The following is a 21,344-nucleotide window of genomic DNA, read 5'->3' on the forward strand; positions in this document are numbered from 1 at the left end:
ATGTTTTGGGTGTCAACAATATTGTTATAACCTAAATAACAGTTGTTTGCTTAAATAGTTATAATTTAAGTACTCATTTAAGACTTTAAAACTGGTACAAATACTAATACCTTTAAGACTTAGTAACAAAAGTAACAAAACCTAACGCATACAAGAAAATTATCAATAAGAGCAGATCAATATTTCAGACTTTGCTTCATATCGGTACATTAAATGTTATAATTGCTATGCTAATTATAGCAAATTTAATCACAGACACACTTTTTGAGACTTACTGTCTACAAACCTTCTGCAACTTACTTTGACATTCACAAATTTACATCCTTAGTTTTGTCTTCTTTCATTATGGACTTCAGTCCAAGAATATTACTTTACCAAACAAAATACTTTTTCATCAAGAAACATTTATTTTACCTTCTAATTTTCCATACTAAAATGTTTCCATAACCATAACTTTCTTTTATCTTTCTTAAATTCAGAACATTTTTTATTTTTCTTTTTAGTTTGAATATCCATATATATTTTCACATATATATTCCACATTTGGTTATATACATTCATATATATATGAATGTACCTACCCAACAGCAACCAAATTCCTGCTCATGCATTTGCATATATATTTTTACATAATCATAAACCATAACTAAAACAAATTGTAAACATCATCTCAAAATAATAATAACTATATACAAATGTATACCCATTTGAATATTTTCATGTATATTTTTACATATATATTCATAATGTACTCCTATATATAGATTAAAAAGTTCAGCCGGGTACAGTGGCACATGCCTGTAATCCCAACGGCTTAGGAGGCTGAGGCAGGAGCTTCACATCTTCAAAGCCAGACTCAGCAAAAGCGAGGTGCTAAACAACTCAGTAAGCCCCTATCTGCACAAGTGCCCCTGAGTTCAAACCCTGGTACACACAAAAAAAAGCTTGATCCCTAAATTAATCCCAACTATTTTTCTACATTAATCCTATACCTCTAAATACATCTCAGAGAAACCTCTATACATATAAACCATAACATTTTACATGAATGTACCTACGTATTTGGGGACATGAATTCACAAGTTCATATAAAAACCCACAGGTATTTTTTAGACATATTGATTTCCATAGGCATAACTCAGATTTCACAGGTAATATGACAATATTCCTTACCTTAAAAATATCCATAGATAAAAGTGTGTGTGTGTATAAAAAAATTTGATACACATTACCTCTTTATATTTATATTCACATATATTGACATACATGTTCCAAAGGTAACCCATCTCCTAAATCAAAGCCATAATTCAGAACCCAACCCTACCCATAATCATGAGCCTTTTAAATAAAAATTATATTACTTTGAATATCCATATATATCTTCACATATGTTCCACATATGTTTATATACACTCACATATATATATGTGTATATACCCTAATGGTAACCAAAATCCTACCCATAAATTTTCATATATATATTTTTTTTTCCATTACACAATCATATCTTATATCTTACCAAAATTGTAAAACTCCATCTTAAAAGAAAAATAATTTTATATAAATCCGTACCCATTTAAACATTTTCATGTATATTTTATACATATATTCATATTTGTATTCATATATATGGATAAAAATGTTCAAACCCAGTATTATTGTGTTGTGGTCTGTTTGATTCTTGAAGTTGAGAAGGGTTTGTTTGATGTACATAGATGCTCCATTGTTTGGGGCATAAATATTTACAATTGTTATGTCTTGTTGATATATAATTCATTTAATCAGTATGATATGTCCTTTTTTGTCCCTGCCAATTAACTTTGGCTTGAAGCCCGCTTTATCTGATATGAGAATAGAAACCCCTGCTTGTTTACTATTCTTATCCTGCTTGTTGTTCTATCCTTTCACCTTTAGTCTGTGGATATCTTTGCCTATGAGGTGAGTCCCTTGGATAGAGCATATTGTTGGATCTTGTTTTTTAATCCAACCTGCCAGTCTGTCTTTTCTTTTATGAGTTTAGGCCATTAATGTTCAAGGTTATTTTGAGATATGATTTATATTCCAAGGCATTTTGGTTTATTTCTAGTTTTTAATTTGAATTAATCTCTCCTTTGATTAACTATTCCTTTAGTATAGTTCCTCCCTTCACTCATTTTCACTTTTTTCATTTCATCTTCATGGAATATTCTGTTGAGTATATTCTGAAGTGCAGGTTTTTTGGTTGTAAATTCTTTTAATTTTGCTTACCATAGAAAATTTTTATTTCATCTTCAAATCTGAAGCTTAATTTTGCTGGATATATGGTAATTGGTTAGCATACATTTTCTTTCAGAGCTTGGTATGTTATTCCAGGAATTCCTAGTTTTGAGGGTCTGAGTTAAGAAATCAACTGAGATCCATATTGGTTTCCCTGTATATGTAATCTGATATTTTTCTCTCACAGTCTTTTGAAAGTTCTGTTCATGATTTCTTATCAGCCTCTCTGTATGATCAACTTTATTTTCAAGATTATATATTTTGCCTTCATTTCCTGAGGTTCTGTCTTCCAAGTGGTCTAGTCTATTGGTGATGCTTTCTATTGACTTTTTAATTTGCTTTATTGTTTCCTTCATTTCAAGGATTTCTGTTTGCTTTTTTCAGAATCTCTATCTTTTATTAAAGTGCTACTTTTATTTGTTCTCTTACAACATCCTTTACTTTGCAGATCAGTTTAACCATGTACATTCTAAACTCCTCAGACATTTCTTCCACTATGGTGTCAACAGATTCTGTTACTGAGTATCTTGGTTTGCTTGGAGTAATTTGTTCCAACTTTTTCATGTTGTTTGTGTGTCTACCCATCTAATAGACTGGATCATAGGCTGTAGAGTTTCTGCCCTGTGGACTTAAAAAAAAGTCCACAGGGCAGAAACTCTACAGCCTAAGAAGATTCCTAGTATCTCACTGTTTAGGGAGAGAGAAATAACAACAACTAATGCAAACAATATACAGAATTAAACCAAATAGTTCTTACTATGATGTCTACAATGTTAATTATCACAAAAAACAGAAGCGATATGATCAGTAATTGCCCATAATAAAAACAGCAAGTTTGTAGAAGGTGGCGGACAGGGAGTGATATAGGATGTGATGATTAAGAGGGAGGAGGAAAGAAGACAGAAGTAAAAAATTAAAGGAAGAGTGAAAGAAAGAATAGAGATTGGCTGTTAGTAGAAGAAAAGAGAATCAAGGGAAACAGAAAGGAGAAAAAAATACATAAAGCAAAAATTTTTAAAAATATAAAAATAAAAGAATACAAAACAGAACTAAAATATACTAATCAAACATTCTAGTTCACAAAAAACTAATCATGTAAAATAACTGGCTTCAGAAATACAAGAGATGAGAAGGAAAAAAAAAGGAAATTGTATAAACGTCCATGTACCATTAAGGTCATAATTAAACAGAGAAAAAGCTTTAAAAAAAGCTTTAAAAACTTAAAAAAAAGAAAAGAAAATCTTGATGAAAAGTTAAAGAATTCTTTTTGTTGGAGTTCAAAATATTCTCAGCTTCTCTTCTCAGCACTTTCAGGTGGGGTCTTCTGGAGTGTGATGCTTCAACCTCTGGATTACAGGAGTAAGGAAGGTAATCCTGTAGGCATAGTTTCTGGAGGCAGGGTTTAGGCTTAGGTGGTCTCCAGGCTCTTCGCTGAATGCTAAGTGGTCTGGAGATTTTGAATTGGCACATCTCCAGTACCCAGTATTTGCTGGTCCATGCTGGAAGACTTTACCCCAGGGATAACAGCTGGGTTACAGATGTGTGGTGGGGGAGCCAATTCTTAGTCCCCTAGGTCACGTTTCCTGGTCTTGGGTTCAGTCCCAAACAATCTCTCCTGGCCCCACCATTCTCAGCTGGTCCTTCAAGCAGTCAGCTTGGAGGGAGAGGGATAGAGCTGGGTGGGTTTCCATGACCAGTTGTCCCCTGTGTAAACCTCTCTCCAATATCTGATTTTCTTCTGGTCACTTAAGCATACTCTATGCCGTACAGAAGGAGGATCACAAGTTCTAGGAGAGCCTGGGAAATCTGGCAAAACCCTTTCTCAAAAACTAACTACATAAGTAAAACTAATTTACACTTAATTAATTTCACCTCAATAAAACCAACAAATGAAAGACAATTCAGACAAATCTTCATCTTATAAATACTCTATATGTATATATAAAAAAATCAGTTAAAGCAGAAACTGCTACCTCACCTTTTACCTCCAATCTTTTGTACCTATTCAGTATCTTGGATTATCCACAACACATATTAACTTGTTTTGTAATACAAAAATTCAGGCACTCTAATCATGTTTTTGCCTGATACTCAACAAAGAAACTAGTTAATTTATGACATCATTTGCAGGTAACAATTTAAATATGTGATATTTAATTTCAATTAATACATTGGTTGGAAAATCATTCAAAACATGATTATTTAAGAAAATCATGTTATATACACCTTACAAAATGATTTAAATCATGGATATTCAAGGTATTATGCACTTTACTAATGACTCATATTAGCTTCTAAGTAAAAATTAGAACATCTGCATGTGCATAGTTTGTTTTCTCATCTAGAATCTCAATCTACAAAACACCAATAAACTTAAGAAACATCTAAGAACACAGTATGTCTTTTGATGTTCTAAGCCAATTTAATCTTGTATTTATAATATTGCATATTAAACAAAAATAAAACAATGGTCATAGGTAACAGAAATAGGTAATGGCATCATAAAAGTTCTAAGGAGTACCAAATTGACTTTTCTTAAGCCATAAGAGGAACACCATAAGTTTTCCTATTTAAACACTTTACAACAGAGAAGTGAACTAATATTATAAAAATTAATGCTTTGGAGGCTGGGGTTGTGGCTCAGTGGTAGAGCACTTACGTGGCATGTGTAAGGCACAGGGTTCAATTCTCAAGACCGCACATAAATAAATAAAGATCCATTGACAACTAAAAAATAATAATAATAAAAAAAGTATGCAAGCACACCAATTGGAGTATAATGGTACCTAAATTATGTATCCTGAGACAAAGCTCCTTTAACTAGCCAAAGCTAGTTTTGAGAAAAATTCTCACCTCCAGATCTGTGTAACAGGGAGAGGAGTCAACAGGCAAGATATAAACAATAGGTTCTTACTGGGACCAGTTATGACAAAGCCCATACTTCTCCATGCCCTAACTCCTAGATATACAGGGGGATACCACCCCAATCTCAAGAATATTTGACTTCTACTTCCATTAATGAACTAGAAAACAGTAGTAGAGTCCTAGTTTCATTTAGAAACAAAGTGTCTTTGCCTTAAAACATTCTCTATAGAAATAGAATTCTAAAAGCAAGTACACTGAAATGGTGAGAAAGTCTAATCTCCCAGATACATTTAAATGTGGCAAAAATCAAAATGCTGAAAATAATATCAAAATGTGTAATAACAGGAGCTGGGGTTATAGCTCAGCAGTAGAACACTTGCCTTACGCATGTTAGGCACTATGTTTAATCCTCAGCACCATATAAAAATATAAATAAAATAAATAAAGATATACTGTCCATCTTAAAAAAAAAAAAAAAACTTTCCTTAAAAAAAAAAATGTAATTACAATGACCTAGCATTAGTACTAACAAGTCACATTTCTAAAGATTACTAAAAATACATACTCATGTATTAGAAATAGAGACAATAACAAAAGCACTCACAGAAGAACTCCAGAAAGTTGGGTTGCACATTACACTTTAAATGGCCCATAAATTGTGAAGAAAGTAAATCTAAATTCCAACTAAACCCTATTTTTAACCTTTTTAATTTTAATTGATACAAAAAAAATTGTATGGTAATGGGATACTATGTTATGATATATACATACATTGTATACATTATGTATTACTTAAGTCAGGTTAAATTTATTTCCTCATTTATCATTTCTTCAACTACACTCTTATTATAGAGCATTTTAATTACTTTTTTAATACATTTTTCTAAAATTATAGTGCTCAGCACCAGACCACTGAGTAAGGGGAAGATAAAGTGGCAAATAAGAAAGCAAATTCTCAGTCAAAATTTTTCAAATAGCCAGGTGCAGTAGCACTCACCTGTAATCCCAGCAACTCAGGAGGCTGAGGCAGGAAGATTTTGAATTCAAAGACAGCCTCAGCAATGTAGCAACATCTTAAGCAGCTCAGTGAGACCTTGTTTCAACATAAAATGGGGCCGGGGTTGTAGCTCAGTGGCAGATCATTTCACTTGCCTTGCATGTGTGAGGCACTGGGTTCGATCCTCAGCACCACATAAAAGAATAAATAAAATTATTAAAAAAAATTTTTTAAATATAAAAAGGGCTGGGGATGTGGAAAAAGATTTTTAAATAGAGTTAAAAGTAGAACACTAATGAGCAACACTAACAGGCTGAACTTTTAAGTTTTCCTTAAGTACATTTCAAGTTTAGAAAGAAAGCATTATTTGGATCTACATGAAATATATTTTCAAAACCAACGTAAGATATAAGAAAATTGCTTTTAAGTACAATTAAATATGCCAAATGTCAAGGGAATACGCAGTTCTAAATACAGTATATTAAACATTAATGGGCCGAGGTTATAGCTCAGTGGTATAGCGCTTGCCTAGCACATGTGAGGCATTAGGTTGGATCCTCAGCACCACATAAACAATAAACAAAAGTATTGTGTCCTTCTACAACTAAGAAAAATTTAAAAATAAAAAATATAAATATGACCACAAATTTTCTTGCTATTTATACAGGCAACACTCAGCCCAAGATCCCCCTCACTGTTTTAATGTTGTTGTATTTTTTCTCTCTAGCTTCCATACAGGAGAGAAACCAACTATTGACTGACTGTCCTATTTCATTTAGCACGATGTTCTCTAGTTCCATCCATTTACCAGCAAATGACATAATTTCAATCTTCTTTATGGCTGAGTAGAATTCCACTGTGTATCTATACCACATTTCCTTCATCCATTCATCTGTTGGCAGACACCTAGCTAGTTCCATAATTTGGCTACTATGAATTGAGCTGCTGTAAACATTGGGATGCATGTATAGCTGTAGTATGCTGATTTTAATTTTTTTTATTTTAATGTTAAGGAATGGAATAACTGGGTCGTGTAGTAGTTCCATTCCTAGTCTTTTGAGGAAGTTCCATAATGACTGGTTCCATGATGGAGCACTTGCAAATATGCTCAAGGCCCTGTGTGCAATCCCCAGAATGGGCGGGGGGGGGGGGGGGGGGGGGGGGGGGAGGAAGAGGCAGAATCTCACAAAAATAGAAGGGAGAAAAGGAGAACAGTAGAGGAAAGGGAATGAGAGGGAAGGTTAGGGAGGAGGTAATGGGAAGTACAAGGGAATGAAACTGTGCTAAGCACAATGAATCCCATGTTTATGTATAATTATAATGCATATTTATGTAAAATTATAAGTAAAGTGAAGGAAGACTAGTAGAGTACAGGAAGTGGGTCAGGGAACATTCTGGGGAAAGAAATGGGACAAATTTTGTTACATGCATGTATGAATATGTCATAACAAACCCTACTGTTATATATAATTACAATGCACTATTAAAAATGTTTTTTAAAAATTTATGAGACAGGATGAAAAAAATGAAAACGTTATTAAAATTCAATATTACTGACACTACATATATGTTTTATCCTTTTTTATTAGCAAGCAAGTACTGAGCTCCTTGTGTGTATAACACTAATATAAAAATTGTATCAATGACAGTTATTTCCCATCAAATCACTTATCTTGTTGGAGAAATGGTTAAACAAAGTAGGAAATATATAGTGTTTAATCAGGGCTTGAGAGTTCAGAAGAGGGACAAATAGGGTGACGTTTAACAACTTAGATGTTGCAAAGGAAAAGGGACTTAAGAGTAGACTAGAGAAATAGAAACTGGCAGGGTATTCCAAATAGAATAAAAACAAGTGGAAATTCCATGAACACAAACAAGTGGAAGTGACAAATCTAGTTACATGAAACAAAAGCCTGTAGCACTGGAAAGCTGGAATAAGTAACCCTATAAAGCCTAGACTAAGGAGTTTTGCTTGTGTTCCACACAGACAATGGGGAGAGGTTCTTATGATTAAAAAAGTGCTTTATTTACAAAAATAAATGTTTGATCACGTGCAATGTATAGTTTATGCAACGTGCACTGCTAAAAATCCTTACACATTTAAGGACTTTCTTGTATTTTGTTTGTATTTATATTACACTATGAAACTGCACAAAATAAAATGTTACAAGTTAAATGATTTCCTAACATTGTAATTTCAAATAAATATAAATGGTTAATGATCTAGGATGTTAGTATAGTAAAAGTCTTGAATGCAAAACAGCATATAATGAAGCAATACATAATGGTGATTAAGAGCTCCAACTTTGAGGTCACTGGTTAAAAACACCAGTACAAACTGAATGACATTGAACAATCTAAGCCTCAATAGTTTCAAATGGTCACTGTATTAAAAGAGAAATGAAAGTGCAAACACCTGGTACATAGTAAGGGTTCAGTAAATGTTGGCTATAATTATTAAAAAGAATCCAGAAACCCTGTGATCCTCAACTTGAGTTAAGAACTTCTTTCATTTAATATCACCTTCAAATATTAAAATATTTTAAGTTTGAAAAAGCCTCAAATACTAGATACCATTAGTCACTCTATTTGTCCCTTTGTTACTCAGTATTTTCTCTCACACAAAATATTTTTCCCAAACAATTAATAATTTACTTATTATAACCAGACTTCACTTCACACATTATGTTTCTGAAATTTTCCATAAAGTAGTACTTTTGCCTCTGAAATCACATTCTCCCAGATCTCTTGCCATTCTGTGAAATAATTATCCACCAAAAAAGTCTTGCTAATGATACATAACAATAACCACACATAGGAACTCTAACATTTAATGTAAAAATCATCTTTAATGTTTATTTTTCTTTGCTGTCACTAACAGTAAATGATCTTCCAATTAGGTTTCACACTCATTAACCAGACATATAAGCAAAATATATCACACTGAATTTATATTTTTTAGGAAATCATCAAAATTATGAAACTGCTATGGTGTTATGATTTAGGTATTAGGTGTCCCTCAAAGGCTCAATGTGTAAGACAATACAAGTTTAGAGGTAAAATAATTAGGTTATGAGAACTGAATGGGTTATATAGGTGGTAACTGGAGGCAGGTAGGGTGTGGCTGAAGGAAGTAGGTCATTGGTGGCATGCCTTTGGAGTATATATTATGTCTCTGATGAACCCATCTTTTTCATGTCCTGAGCCATTTTCCTCCACCATACTTTTCTGCCATGATGATCTTTCTTATCTTGGGCCCACTGCACTGGAACTGGCTGTCTATGGACTGAGACCTTAAAAACAGTGAGCCCCAAATAGACTTTTCCTCCTCTAAAATTGTTCTTTGGTCACAGCAGCAAAAAAAAAAAAAAAAAAAAAAAAAAAAACTGACTAAAACAGATGGCAATGGTAATAATATATTGTGAACACAGTTAAGGACTCAACTGTACTGTTAAAAATGGCTAGGTGTATTTTAAAATAGTAGGTATATTTTATGTTATATGTATTTTACAATTTTGGGGAGGGAAAGTGTATTTAAAAACTATGAATCTGAATTTTAAAAACAAAAACCTAAAAATTCTAAACAATTGAAATATCATGCCCCTTACTTTAGTTTATGATTGTCAGAAAAATCATAAGTTTAAACATAGATGCTGAGCTGAGCACAGTGGTACATGGCTGTAATCCCAGAAACTCAGGAGGTTGAGACAAGAGGATAACAAGTTTGAGTCCAGTCTCAACAACTTAATGAGACCCTGTCTTAAAATTTTTAAAGAAAAAAATTGTAAACATCTTGGAGTATAGCTCAGTGGTAGAGCACCTGGTACCACAACAATAAATAAATATAGGTATTAAATAAACCTACTAATGTCGGTTCATCTGAACTTTAGTGAGGGTTCATTTGTTCTTATTTCTTACTTCCCACAATTCTTAGTGAAAAGCTACCATGTTAGTAAATACATCCCAATTAATTAGTACATAGAAACCAATCATTATTAATAATACAGTACATACCACATGATGGACAAACTGGTGAATGAACTACATCTAAGTCCAAAACAGGAACTGTCAACTCAGTTATTTTAATACTTTTTCTTTTTTGCTTTTCTTTTTATTGTTATTGTTATTATTGTTGTTGTTTTGGGGGTTGGGTGCTAGGGTACAGGACCAGGTAATTTGTATGTAGTCCTCACTAAGCTAGATCCCCAGTCCCCCAAAACATAAACAAGAACAAAATAAACAATAAAAAATATTTTTTAAAACAATAAACAAATGGTTAGAAGATATTAATATCAAAATTTACATTAACAATATGATTTTTAAATAGTTTAAGAACGTTTTGACTTTTAAATGATGGCTCTTCATTCAATGTTTCACTATAAATATTTTTAATGCATGTATCAAAATCTTTCATTTGAACTCTCTGGCATTTCAGAAGATTTTCCATTATAATTAGAATAAAATCAAAACTATTTTACTAGCTCAACAAGATTCTATATATAATGTAGATTTTAGACTCCTTCTCCAACCTTCTTCACTATATTTCAGTCATATATTTCCTCTAAATGGAAATCTCTGAGAACTTTGAAGCATTTGAGATTTTAATTTAATAATTACCTCCATAGAAATGCCACCTCTAATCCCTATCTACAGTAGTTTCTTCCCTAGTCACTTCTGCATTACCTGTTGGTCACAGTCAAATGAAGAGGCTAGGGCTGGGGGTGTAGCCCAGTGGAAGAACACTTACCTAGCATGTGTGTAAGGCCCTGCATTCAAAAGAGAACACAAAAATCTGCAGAGGTAACTTGTACCAAACATGGTAATATAAGGCATAACACAGGACCCTTCCAATCTGGTCACAGATGAGTAATTCAGAAAAGGGGATCTGAACCCAAGAAGAAACAATTTATAGGCTTGCCAGTATGGATAATCTCTATTGCCAAAAAAAAAAAAAAAAAAATTCTACACAAAGGAGAAATGGTGATTAGATAAATTAGTCAGTGTTCAACTCTCCCTCTCATTTGTCCTTTCCACAGTTTTTTGGATGGTGGTTGTTTTGTTTCTGCATTGGGAATTAAACCTATGGCCTTGCGTATGTGTGGCAAGCACTGTACAATGAGCTACATCCCTAGCTCTTCCCCTCCCCACTCCCAAAATTTTATTTTGAGACAAAGTTTTGCTAAATTGCCCAGGCTAGCCTTAAACTTGTGATCCTCTCACCTCAGCCTCTTAAGTAGCTGGGATTACAAGCATGAACCACCAAACCAGGCTCCTCACAGGGTTTTAAATTAGTCAACAGCACTAATTCAAAAGAAGCAGACCTTGAATCATCTAACATCAAAGCAGAAGAGCAAACTATTCATCAGATTCACCCAGAAGAGCTTTAGAAACAATGCACAAGGCCAGCATGCCCCATTCCTACAGAACTTTAACTGATCCAACTGGTTTGATGTAGGGTCCCATGGACTATTTTTAACATAGCCTCTAGCTGAGAACCACAGCAAGAGCACAGTAATGGGAGCTCCCTGGTTTCCTAAATGACAGGTCATTTCCTCAACCACACTCTATTCAGATATCCTGCAATGCAACAACTGGGATTTCTGAGTCCCTTACATTACTATAATGAATCTCGATTACTTAAGGTAACCTAAACCTATCTCTCTACCTTATTCCCTAAACAATATACTATTTCTCTTCTACTGTGAAAGATATTTCTGCATGTTAAAAATAATCACTAGGCAGATGTTCTTTCTTACCACATTTGGCCTAATTTTCTAAAACATTGTGATATCTATCAATCTTGTACTCAAACTTCAAATATTTTTACCAAATGAAGCCACAAAAAAGAAAAGCATCTGCAATTAGTGTCTATGTCTACATGGGAAACTCTCACATTTTACTACAGAGAATTCAATTTAAGTCTTACTTCACTCAATTCCAATCCATTTGTTTTCCAAACACCCAACAGATGAAAAGCAAAAATTCAGAAGGTAGAAACAAGACTGCTACAAATAGACACAACAACATCTAAAAGAAATGACACACAATTTTTTTAACAGACTGCATTTGTCAAACCCAAAGAACTGAAATCATAAAAAATAAACATAAATGAATACAAGCTAGCCAAACAAAAATATGCAGTTTGGTGGATATTCCAGAATGAATATAGATGATGGCAAATTAGTCTACCTGTATTACAATATAGGACACCATCTTTCTCAAGAGGATAAGGGGAAGAGCTATAAAGTTTAGTAATCTTCCACACTTACTTAACTTTGGAAAACAATGACTTGATTAGAAATTGTAAGGCTAAAGACAAGAAACTGTACATAAACTTATACTCTAGTTGAAAAATTTGTTTCACATAAAAGTATTGGTTAACAATTCTAAGTCTCCTTTACACACACACTGGGGCTAAACAAATGAGCAAATGGATGGTTGATGGGAGGCACCTAAGTTTCTTTCTGTTGAAGAAGGAAGTTACACAGCCAGAGCAGTGAAATAAAGAGCCTGAAGCATCTTGTAGCAAGGGAGAAAGTGCTAAAAAAGCAAAAGGATGGAGCGCGCCAAGGCAATGCAGGAACCAACTGGAATACACTCCCAATGAACAAAGCTGGAAAAATTTGAGCAACAAAATAGCATGGGTTTGGATTACCTCCCAAAACACAAAATAAATATATAGTGTATAAGTCCATATGAAATAAATAAATGATTGAATAAATAATTGGGGATGGGGGACAAATCTTCCTTACAAAAAAAAAAACTCTAATAATAAACGCAGGTACTTCCCCCTCCAAAAGTGTAGGCTAAACTTCAATGACTCACATTCAAAGAACCAGAATATGGATGGAAACAATATTAACTTTACAGAAGAGAAACCTGGCTGGCAAACACTCATGGCCTTAACCAAACAATCAAGGTTAACTTCACCAAGGTTTATACCATGTACCCACAATATATGATAAGGTCATTTCACCTCTGTGGTATTCATTCCCAAAACTCATAACCTTACTCTAATCATGAAAAAAAGAAAAGTCACACAAATCCAAATTTAGGAACATTCTATAAAATATCTGACAATATTCCTCAAAACTGGGTCATGAAAACCAAAAATAATTAATAACCAAGTCAGAGGAAACTAAAGATACAATCACCAAATGTATCCTGGCATCCTAGACTGGATTCTGGAACAGAAAAAGGACATTAGTGTAAATAATTGGTGAAATCAAATAAAGTCTGGAGTTAGCAGTCCTAACCAAATACTATTTTTAGTTTTAACAAATGTACCATGGTAATTAACGTACAATGTTAACACTAAGAGAAAGTGAACATATATAAAACTCTTTCTTTGCAACTTTTCAATATTACTTTCTATTACAGAGCAAAAGGGTTATTAAAACAATAATAAACATAACTAGCACAGAAATCTAAGATCATTTAGAATGAAAGTTAATATCACCAAATTCCTCACTAAGTACTGAGTCATTATTTTCCAACATAATAAAAGTATGGTCTCCATTGGTTGTTTAAAGAACTAGGAGGATAGGCCATTAATCTTTTGAAAATAGAAGATAAGCCATATACTTCCAAATCCCTAAGATAAAAACTATTAACATTGAAAATGTTTAATTTATCTAAAATGAGTAATAATCCAAAATGACCATTTCTTGGATGGTTATAAATAGCAGAGGGTTTTAAATTTATTGGCACTTATACACTTGCATTTCATCAAAAATTAGTGTTGTTCTGAATTATACTGGTTTTAACAACGGTTTCAAAACACATGTATTCATTTATTAATTAAAGTATTTAATAAATTGATTTAATAAATTAATTAAAGTATTTAATAAATTCTGCAAAATGCCCATATCAGGACTATTATCAACTTACTTTATAAAAGTATTTAATAAATTTTGCAAAATGTCCATATCAGGACTATTTCTGGTTATGGGCACGTACGTTATCAAAACAGGCAGGTCTACATTCTCATGGAACATATATTCTAGAGGAGAGAGGTTGTAAATAAGCAAACAAATTAAGGAACATCAAATTGTGATAAGTGCTAAGAAAGAAATAAGTACAACTATTTATTTCATTGCTATTCTATATGCAGTAGAGGAAGAAGGAGTACTTCCAAAAAAGTAGACAGAAAAGGCTCCTTTAAGTAAGCACCACGAGAAGAGATAGGGAATGAATGTCGAAGTAATGAGCAACGTGAAGCGTGCGAAGAAACCTGGGAGAAAAAAATGACCAGTTTCATGAACCCTAAAAAATATTAAATAAAGAAGAAAAAGTCAAAAGATGAGGTAAGACAGGCAAGTGTAAGTCAAACTGTTTAAACTGTAATCAGAAGCCTAGAAAATCACTGAAGGTTTTAACTAGCACAACCACATTATCTGATTTATATTTTCAAAGTTTTAAAACAAACACTTAAAATAAGCATACTAAGACATATAACTTAATATATAATTAAAGGGTAACTCTGTCATCATTTACTTGGAAAGATGATATCAGACAAATAACATAATAATATAGTCAGATCAGTCATTCAATCTTTCATAAAGCATTTAGTGAACTCCTACTCTGTGCCAGAATCTGCTCTGGGTGCTAGAAATACAAAGCTGATAGTGGTGATGTCACCTTCCACTGTGAGCAATAAATACAAAAATGACAATGGTGATCTCATCTACTCTGAGCAATCCAGTTTTCTTCCTAAAGGCTCAAAGCAAAAGATGTTGTTTCACCTGTGGAGTATGGTAAAAACTGCAGATACCTGGGCCCCACCGATCAGTAATTCTAATGTAGCAGATTTCTGATCATTCCTTAACATACTTTGTGAAACAGAGGTGAAGAAATTTATCAAAATCACCTGTGATTTATAAATTACACTTCCTCACAGTCCTTGAGAATGTCAAAATGAGCCACTATAGCTAATGGAAGGACTATGTAGAATGGCACAAGGCATGCTGTGGGATTTGTGTGTGTACAGAGAGTTTAAGGCTGCTAACCATTACAATGAAGAGTTCTTGGGGCTGGGGTGGTGGCTCAATGATAGATTGCTCGGGAAGCATGCATGAGGCACTGGGTTCGATCCTCAACACCACATAAAACAAACTAATGTATCTACCTAAAACTAAAGATACATAAATAAATAAATATTTTCAAACAGTTCTTGGTTACTTTTTTCTTTATTAATTGCCAAGGAAGAAGTAAGGACTTCTATATACCAGGGATTGTCAAAGTGATATATAGAGACTCCTGGGGACCCCCCGCAAGTCCCTTTCAGAAGGTCCATCAGGTCAAACCCACTTTTATAATAATACTAAAATATTATTTGCTTCTTTCACTGTGTTGGCATTTTACTAGACTGTTCAAAAGTAATTTTTGATGAAACTCCTGCTGGTATCTTATTAGCAGAGGCACCAAGGTTTGGCAGTAGTCATTGTGTTCTTTACCTTTACATACTCACCCAAATTAAATATTACACATTAAATCTCAACCCTTGAGTATAAAAGTTTTTAACATTCTACACACTAAAATGGGAAGGAAGATAGCTGCCTCAAGGAAAATTCCTATGAATGAGTTGCAAGCTGAACCAACAACTTTCTTATGGAACACCATTTTTCTTGAAAGAACAACTGACAGACAAATAGGGGTCACTTATTGAGTATCTCGCAGATATTTCCTTGAAAATGAAGAGTGGGCCTGTTGCATCAAGAGAAATAATCAACAATATTTATTGTTAACAATAAAATTCAAGCTTTAAAAAAAGTTAGAATTTTTCAAAATTTGTTTGTAACAATAGCTTACCAAGTCAAAATGACTTTTCTGAAGAGAATGAAAATGATATTAAAAAGTGTGATTCTTTGACAATGAATAATGAAATATGCAAATCTGCATAACTCAAGGAACAAATATTTTCCAAATGACTAATACATGGGGTGAAAAAAAAAATCCTACATGGATGAAAGATTCATTAAAAGCGGAGGACAGGGCTGGGGTTGTGGCTCAGTGGTAGAGTGCTCGCCTCGCACATGCCAGACCCTGGGTTCGATCCTCAGCACCACATAAAAGTAAATAAGTGAAATAAAGGTGTTGTGTTCAACTACAACTAAAAAATAAATATTTTTTAAAAAAAAAGTGGAGGACAGACCAACTTCAGATCTTACTGAAAACAGAATATGAAAACTTCACTATCAGTAAGCCAATATCCCAAAAACCCAAAGGCCGAATGTTTTCTTTGATATGAGGATGCTGACTCATAATGGCAACATGAGGAGAGCATAGGAGGAATGGAGGAACTTTAGATAGGGCAGAGGGGAGGGAGGGAAGGGAAGGGACAAGGGGGTAAGAATGCTGGTGGAATGAGTTTGACATCATTACCCTAAGTACATGTATGAAAACACGAATGGTGTGAAAATATATTGTGTACAATCAGTGACTTGAAAAATTGTGCTGTATATGTGTAATATAAAATAAATTGCATTCTGCCATCATGTATAACAAATTAGAATAAATAATAGTTTAATTTTTTTAAAAAATTTCACTGGGGCTGGGATTGTGGCTCAGCAGTGGAGCACTCGCCTAGCACATTCGAGGCCCTAAGTTAGATCCTCAGTACCACATATAAATAAATAAAATAAAGATATTGTGTCCAACTACAACTAATAAACAAACAAATAAATAAATAAATAAACTTACACTATCATGGTTTCATGGTTTCAAAAATACATTGCAATTAATCTTTAAGAAACTATCTTGGGCTATACCATCTTGACTATGTTTACAATTTTATGAGCATTTTAAATTACTTTTAACTTAATATATGTCAACTATATTTTAAGAAAACAAAAAAAAATTAACAAAATAAGAAACTACTACTTGTTGACTTTCTATCTAACATCAAAGAAGGATACCCATATTTTCTGAAAAGTCTGTTAAAACACTCTGCCTTTTTCCAAATACATGTCTGTATGGGGCCAGACTTTCTTTATATGCGTCAAGTAAAACAAAGTATCACAAGAGAGTGACTACAGCAGCAGATGCGAAAGAATTCAGCTATTTTCCATTAAACTAAACATTAATGGTATCTGCAAATACATAATAATTGCCACACTTATATTTTCCTTGTTTTGTAAGACAGTTATTTTCATTAAAAATGTCACTTATGTTAACAGGTAATAGGTTTATTGCTTTTGTTTGTTCTGTTGGGGATGGAGTCCAGCACCTACTGCAAGCTAAGCATGTGAACCCAACTGAATTACATTCCCAGCCTATTATTTTTAAATGAATTAAAAGTAAACATTTTTAAAGTTTCTCAGTTTTAGTTTCTAATTTGAATAGCTATTAATAGATATAATTCACATAAATAAAAAACCTTTGAAGGTTTTAAAACTAATTTTAAAACAAATGCTAGAGATCAAATGACATTTTATTTAGCTATGCAGCTCTGAATTATCTTATCAAATGAACATATCATAAATGTCTTTCTCTCAAGAACTAGAATGGCAGGGGAAAAAAAGGAGTGTCATAGGCAGAATAATGACTCTGCTATAGTGATCTTCAAAATTTATCAAGTACAAAGAGGCAAAGTCTCAAACAATTACATGATATGCTATAATGTACTAGAAAAGAGGAAGAAACAATGCCTTATATTCACATATGCTTGACTATGCATAAAGAAACACTAAACAGACATTCAAGCAATCGATAAAAGCAACTACCTACAAGGAAAGGGGACTATGGACTACAAAAGACAGTCTAGATACTAAATAAAATTTCTCAATGAATATCTTTGATCTTTAAAACACATATTATGTATTCAGAGTTTTTAAAAAATCCTAAACCAATATTAAACCATAATTCAAATGTATTTAATTTTTAAATTGCTCTGATCTCACGAGAAACTAAAAAAAAAAAAAAAAAAAAACACCTTACTCTCTTCATTAACTCTGAAGCAAAACAGTGTTGCTAGCCACTTAAGACTTATGCCATAAGAATAATTACTTGGCCAGCATGTATGAGACCTTAGGTTCTATCCCCAGGACCACAAAACAAAACCAAAACATGGTACTGTTTTGAGCCTTCAGTAACAGGTAACTTAACCTCTGAAGCCAGGCTTCCTGGCCCACACCTGTAATTCTAGATACTGGGGAGACTGAGGCAGGGGGATCCTAAGTTTGAGGCCAGCCTCAGTAACTAAGGGAGACCCTATCTCAAAATAAAAATTAAAAGGATTGTGGCTCAGTGGTAAAGTACCCATAGGTTCAATCCCCAGTACCAAAACAAAACTAAACTTATAACCTTTGGCTAATCTCAAATGTGAATTCTGTAACAGAATAGTTTTCAGATTTTTCTAAGAGTAGGAGGTTAATTAAAATTCTTAGATTGTTTCTGTCACTTTTTCTAATGGTCCAGTACAAAAAGGCATACTTCTTTCCACAAGGATTAGTAGCTTTTCATAATTTATAAGAGTTCTCAAGCCAGAGTCTTAGGTCAGGGTTCAGCAAAGGGCCTGAAGGCCAAATCTGATTCACCATCTTTCTTCTGTAAATGAACTTTTCCTGAAGATCACCCATACTTATTAATTTACATATTAACTACAGCTACTATCACAATACAAGGACAAAGTTAGTTGCAATGGCATAGACCTTATGACCGGTGAAGCCTAGGATACTCACAATCTGACCCTTTTCAGAAAAAGTTTGGAATCTCTGTTCTGGTTCATTTCAACTACAGATTTAAGATGCAAACCCCTCTATAGGGAGATCTACTGCTTCATTTTGCTTTCAATGATAATTGTATTTTGTTTACATACCCATACTCAACTTTCCCTCTCACTGTTCATTTCTGGTTCATCAACATTTAATATGTTTTTAGCCTTGCAGGAGGGTGCAAACCTCTAATCCCAGCTGCACAAGAGGCTGAGAAAGGAGGATTAGAAGCTCAAAACCAGCCTGGGTGACTTAGTAAGATCTTGTCTCAAAATAAAAAAATAAAAAGTTTGAGAACATAACTCAGTGATAAGAGTGGCCAAGGAAAAAAGAAAAGATTTAACATTAAAAAAAAAAAAAGGACAGCACGTAATACCAGGAGACAGAGAGGACAAGTTTCCCTAGAAAAATTCTAGGCTCCACTCATATGATCTTATGTTTGGGAAATAAAAAAATAGTATAGAAAAGAGTGTGTGTGTGTGTGTGTGTGTGTGTACACACATGCGTGTGTTTGTCTGTCCTAGATCAAAAAGGTACATAATCAAGTAAGGTTATATAATCTATCTAAACTTGGAACCCTATATTATGCAGAATGGGTAAACACAGAAGCTTTCCCATTACAATTCACTATTATTAAACGTTTTACTCAAGGTTTGTACTAACCAACACTATTGAGTTAAAAAAAATTAAAACTAGAGGTATAAAATTTGGAAAGGAAATAAATTTATCACTAAATGTAAATGATATGACTATTCCTATTAATTTTTGAGAATCTGCAACAAATTATTTAAAAATACATAAATTAATAAAACTTTCATCTATCAAACAGTTTTCAAACATAAAATAGTTTAGAAGCTCTCGTAGAGAAAAATAGACCATGTAAAAAGTAATACAGGAGAAAAATACCTGGAAGAAAGAAAAATCATAAAAAATATAAATTCCCTCAAAATTCATTAATAATTCATTAAGATTCCAATAAAAGTATAATCACAAACTTGCATTCAATGATAATTTTACATCCTTTCAAAATATTACACCTCTAATTTTTTTTCTTATCCAACACTATTAGCGAGTACCTACCCCAAGAAGAATGTTTCAATTTTGGTTTTGTCACACATAGGGTAAAAATTATACAAAGCCAGACAAAGAAAATCTTCTGGGGAAGAATAAGTCCTAGAGCTCAGAAGACAACAAATCACTTGGTAAGAAGAAACCTGATTCTAATTTCATATGGATAATAAACAAACAATAATTAAGTTCACAGAGAAGAATTTAAACAAGGAAAAACACCCAAAAAATTTCTGAAACAGATGACATTAACTCATAAACTACTATAATTAAAACTATTTCTTTACTAACCTATAAATCAAACTAAACAGGCTGTCTGAAGACAGATACAAAAATATAAAAAAAAAAATCAGTATAATTATGAAAGAATAGTCTCATTGTGAGGAAATAATGGAGTATATAAGATGTATTATAATAAAAATAAATAAAAGTGGATTGACATATAATTTCACATCAAATAAATTCTAAATGAATGAAAGGTAGAAACGTAAAAAGTGAATTAATGAACTACTTAAAAGCATCCACAGAGAACAATGTGGAAAACACCAAGGTACATGAACACACACACACATACAAATTAGTATCAAGAAAAAACTCCAAAAATCTACAAAGGGGTCCACTTGAGTTTTTGGTTTACTATCAACTTGTACACACAAAGGGTAAACTATATACATCCACACAAAAACTTCAGGCAAGAGCTCGGAGGGCCATAAATCAGTAAAGCTACCACTAGCCTGAACAGAAATACCTCCCTGATTATATATTCAGAACTGACCCCAAAAGAGTAATGCTTTAATGACTGAATCTTAAAGTAACAATAACCAGAGCCAAATGTGGTGGTGCATGTTTATAATTCCAACTATTTGGGAGGCTGAGGCAGGAGGATCACAAGTTCAAGGCCAGCCTCAAAAATAAAACAGGCTGAGGATATAGGCTCAGTAGTTGAGTATCCCTGGGTTCAATCCCCAGTGCCAAATTAAAAAATTAAATAACAATGCAGACATAACTGGATATACAAAAAAAAATTGGACTTCTACTCATAACACATACAAAAAATAATTCAATATTGATTACCTACCTTAATATAAGAGCGAAAACTATAAAATTCTTAAAAGAAAACTCATGAGCAAATTTTTATGAGACTGAATTTAGCAATGGTTTCTCAGATGATACAAAATCACAGCGAGAAAAAAATGGAACTTATCAACATTAAAAACTTTCATGCATGAAAGGATATCATCAAGAACATGGAAAAACACTTTCCTAGCACATGCCAGGCCCAAGTTGGATTCCCAACACTGCTCCCCACCGCCCACCCCCCCAAAAAAAAACACCTGGGAAAGCTGAGGCAGAAAGTTCACAGGTTTAAAGCCAGCCTCAGCAATTTAGCACTGCCTTAAGCAACTTAGCAAGACCCTGTCTCAAAATAAAAAAAAAAATAAGGA

At 33.2% G+C, this 21,344-nt stretch overlaps 1 protein-coding gene across 1 annotated transcript in view; it reads right to left on the reverse strand.

Annotated features, from left to right (window-relative positions):
* Memo1 (mediator of cell motility 1) overlaps window positions 1–21,344 on the reverse strand; it is a 111,580-nt gene that overhangs the window by 77,226 nt on the left and 13,010 nt on the right. The gene's annotated exons all lie outside the window — the stretch shown is intronic.

This window comes from Marmota flaviventris, chromosome 14, assembly GCF_047511675.1.
Source record: "Marmota flaviventris isolate mMarFla1 chromosome 14, mMarFla1.hap1, whole genome shotgun sequence".
Lineage (NCBI taxonomy): Eukaryota > Metazoa > Chordata > Mammalia > Rodentia > Sciuridae > Marmota > Marmota flaviventris.